Below are 4,666 nucleotides of genomic sequence, written 5' to 3' on the forward strand. Positions count from 1 at the left end.
AAAATAATCTGAAATAAAAGACTGGATATATGTATATGTATGACAAGTTCACTTTTCTGTACAGCAGAAGCCAACACATTTTAAATCAGCTCTACTCCAGTAAAATTAATTTAAAAAATAATCTTGTGAGAGTATCATTCTTTCTTATGTAATATAAGCCACTTTGAATCTTACTGTCTCGACAAGATGCTATGACTCATGATAAGTATAGGGGAGATATGCATCTCGAGTTGGATACCCATCTGGCTATATTTACTCTGTTCTTGGAAAATGACCAATGCTTGCTAAATACATTTTAAATGTACCTGAGATATTCGATGACCCTGTTGTTGGCAAGAGTGTCTGATACATTAAATATATTGGTCAATTCTGACACTGCTCTCAGCTCACTCAACCCTCCAGTCACACCAGTCTCCTCTTGTTCTGAAAACTCTCCAGGTTTGTGCCTTTGATCTTGTTCTCCCTGCCTAAAACACCTGCTTCAGTTTGTCACAGGATGCTCTCCCTCTAATCTTTCTAGTTCCAATTCGCAGGTCATTCTTTAAATGACAAGATGCCTCTGACCTTGTTGAAAGCAGATATCATCTCCTCCTGTATGCTTTTCACTCCCTTTATATTACCTTACACACTCTAATAGCATTGCATCTTTATCAGTGTTTACTCTTTATTTTCTATTATTCCCCCAGATAACGTGTACCTCCGTAAAGGAACGGATAATATCTGTCTTGTATATCACCATGTCTTCATCCCTCTTTACAGAAATTGACACATAATGGAGGTGCTGGCTCCATTGCTAAGTCTTATACAACTCTTGTGACCTCATGGACTGTAGCCCACCGGGCTCCTCTGTCCATGTGATTTCCCAGGCAGGAATACAGGAGTGGATTGCATGCCTTCCTCCAGGGGATCTTCCCAAGCCAGGGATCGAATGTATATCTTCTACACTGCAGGCAGATTCTTTGCTGCTTAGAAACCAGGGAAGGCCCCTTGACACATAATAGAGAATCCTAATTATTTACTGAATGATTATGCACACTAAAATAACTACAAATTATGAAGATATATTAATCAAATGATACACTAAAATATTTATTTGGTTGTAAATCTGAAACAGGTTTTTTTTTTTAATTTAAATTGATTTTTTTCAATAATTTCAAGAAATCCACAAAATAAAAACAAAGCAAGAGACTGGTTTAATAATTTAAATGATGAAGGGGACAAATATTAAGTAGTCCTGCTACTGTAAACATTTCTTTTAGATTAAATAAGACTAAGGAAAATTAAAGAGCTTTTTTCTCCAATATTCATCCTTTCTTTATGAGCAGCTGAGCTTCTAACATATATAATTTCCTTTTCCCTAAAAAAAAAAAAACTTTTAACATTTCTTGTGGAGGTGGTCTTTTGGCAATGGATTCCCCAGGTTTTGTCTGAGAAAATCTTTATTCTTCTTCACTCACAAGTGAAGGATAATTTTACTGTATAGAAGATTCTTGGTTTGTGGGATTGTTTTGTTTTGTTTTCTTTCAACATTTTAAATACTCCAGTCCACTCTCTTCTTGGCTGTATGATTTCTGATAGCTCTGTATTTCTTTTCCTATTTCCTATATAGATAATGTTCTTATGTTCTTTTTCATCTGTATTTTTTTTCCCCAATATTTCACATTGTCTTTGTTTTCCTGAAGTTTGAATATGACATGAGTAGGTATAATGCTTGTTTTGTTTTGGCTTAGTTTTTAATCCTGTTTGGTGTTCTCCAAACTTTCTAAATCAGTGATTTGATGTTGTCATTAAATTTGAAAGTTCTTAGTCATTATTGCTTCAATTATTTCTTCTACTTTTTTTTCTTCTTTGTTCCAATTACAAATATATTGTTGTTCCATCACTAAGTCTTGTCCGACTCTTTGCAACCCCGTGGACTGCAGCACACCAGGTCTCCCTGTCCCTGACCATCTCCCAGTCCAACCCCGTGGACTGCAGCACACACAGGTCTCCCTGTCCCTGGACCATCTCCATATCTCCTGGAGATATGGACCATCTCCAAGTCCATATCCCTTGAATCAGTGATGCAATTCACCCATCTTATCCTCTGCTGCCCTCTACTCCTTTTGCCTTCAGTCTTTCCCAGCATCAGGGTCTTTTCCAAGGAGCTGGTTCTTCATATCAGGTGGCCAAGGTATTGGAGGTTCAGCTTCAGCCTCAGTCCTTCCAGTGAATATTCAGGGTTGATTGTCCTTGTGTTTTGACATTTCCCCTCAGTTCTTAGATGCTCTGCTCTGTGTCCTACTTTTTTCCCATTTGTTTTCCCTCTTCGCATTTCAGTTTGGGAAGTTTCTATTGATCTATATTCACACTCATTGATTCTTTCTTGGCCATATCTTGTCTACTAATGAGATTATCAGAGGCATTCTTCATTTCTGTTATAATAGTTTTGATTTCTAGTATTTTTATTCTTTCTTCAAATTTCTATTTCTGTGTTAACATTAGCCATTTCTTGTATGTTGTCTACCTTAATTAGATTAAAACTCTGAATCTAATTATCAGAGGTATTTTTAATTTCCTATCTGATGATTCTAATATCTACATCACATCTGAATCTGACTTTGATGCTTATTTGTTCTCTAGAGACCATTTTTTTAATATCATTTTCCAATGTACCTCATAACTTTGTTGAAAGTCAGATGTGTATAGAATGATAAGAACTGAAGTGAACAGACCCTCAGGGTGAGATTTGCAGCTAATTTGGCTAAGACCTGGGCTATTGTTTGACATATGCTGTACTGTAGTTCTGGGCTTCCCAAATGGCTCTGTAGATAAAGAATTGACCTGCAGTGCAGGAGACCCAGGAGGCACAGCTTTGATCCTGGGTTGGGAAGATCCCATGGAAAAGGGCGTGGCAACTGACTCCCAGTGTTCTTGCTTGGAGAATTCCATTTGACAGAGGTGCCTGGTAGGCGTAGTTACAGGTATCAAAGCCTTCAGGTTTCTCTAGTATCTTTTTTTTTTGCCCCCTCTTTTTGGCTTTGGGCTGTCTTATGACCTCCTCCTTAGAGAGAAGCTGCACCATGCACCTCTTCCAACTATGATCCACTGTTATTAAGCTGGAGCCCCATGGGTATGTTGGTGAAGTGTAGGAGAGAAGAAGCTTTCTATAGCCTTATAATTAAATCCCAACCTTTTAGTGGACCAGTGACCCTAAGCTTCTCATTCACAAGTGTTTCTAGTTTCTGAGTCTCTTCTCTACCACTTAGGTTAAATAGGAAAGCTAGTGGATGGCTAGAGAGCGAGAAGTATTCTTTCTTCAGGTTGGATAAGGCTCTAGTGAAGTTCCCCTCCACACCCCCCCAACTCCTTGGAGAATGGGGATTTATAATGGAAGAGGTGGCTTTATGTGTGTTTCACTAGGATTAAGCCTCCCCTTCTCCTGGCATGGCTGTGAGGAAAACTTCTTAGTTCTTCGTCAGGAGAACCTGGTGGGGTTCCTGGAGGTAAAAGTGATGAAGTGTGAGGCATTCTTAAATCTGAGGTTTGCAGGAGGTTCACATCCTCATGCTACTTCACACTCAACCCCAAGGAAGTCCGTAGAATTCTTGAGTTTCTACAAGAGTATGGTTTCACACAAGCAGTATTTAGGTATGATTCTCTAGACTCACTAGATTCTCTTCCTCCAAATTTTGAGGGGACAGTTTGCCTGCAAATTCAGCTCTCTGATGGTTTCAGGAAAATGCACCAATTTTCAAGTTGTCCAACTTTTTATTGTTTTAGACCAAAGTAGTGATTTCTAATCTCTTTACATGTTGAAGCTGAAAATGAAAGTCCATGCTTTCCTTCAGAGTCACTCCCAGCGGCTTCACCTTCTCCAGTTTCTAGACAATGTAACTAAGAAAAATTATATCTCTGTGGAGAAGAAATAAATACTCTTTATATCGAGGAGTGATTTTTCAGAATTAGGCTTTGAGTAAAGACTCAGATTCCAAAATCTCAGCTCAAAATATCTGAACAATCTGTTAGACTAACCCCGAATGTTTTTCCTTTATGCTTGCTGCTTTAGGGTCTAACTTGGTTGTTATTCAAGTTTAAATGTTTCATTGTCTCTAGTCTATCTTAGGCAAGATAAAGAACAAGATGATTCTGTTTGATTCTGAACTCCAGGGATAATGCTTCATGACTGGTTACAATGGAGTCCCAACATGCTTTCTTGATTAGAGTTCATTAAAGAAGGGCAATATGTATTATCTGAGTTCATGGTTTGACAGAAGGTAGGCAGAGTTCTGATAGCCAGCTTGAACAAAACTATATCCACAGGGTTAATCAAAATCAGCAGATCAGATCAGATCAGTTGCTCAGTCGTGTCTGACTCTTTGCAACCCCATGAATCGCAGCACGCCAGGCCTCCCTGTCCATCACCAACTCCCAGAGTTCACCCAGACTCACGTCCATCAAGTCAGTGATGCCATCCAGCCATCTTATCCTCTGTCGTCCCCTTCTCCTCCTGCCCCCAATCCCTCCCAGCATCAGAGTCTTTTCCAATGAGTCAACTCTTCGCATGATGTGGCCAAAGTACTGGAGTTTCAGCTTTAGCATCATTCCTTCCAAAGAAATCCCAGGGCTTATCTCCTTCAGAATGGACTGGTTGGATCTCCTTGCAGTCCAAGGGACTCTCAAGCTG

Source organism: Bison bison, unplaced genomic scaffold, assembly GCF_000754665.1.
Source record: "Bison bison bison isolate TAMUID 2011002044 unplaced genomic scaffold, Bison_UMD1.0 scf7180017864368, whole genome shotgun sequence".
NCBI lineage: Eukaryota > Metazoa > Chordata > Mammalia > Artiodactyla > Bovidae > Bison > Bison bison.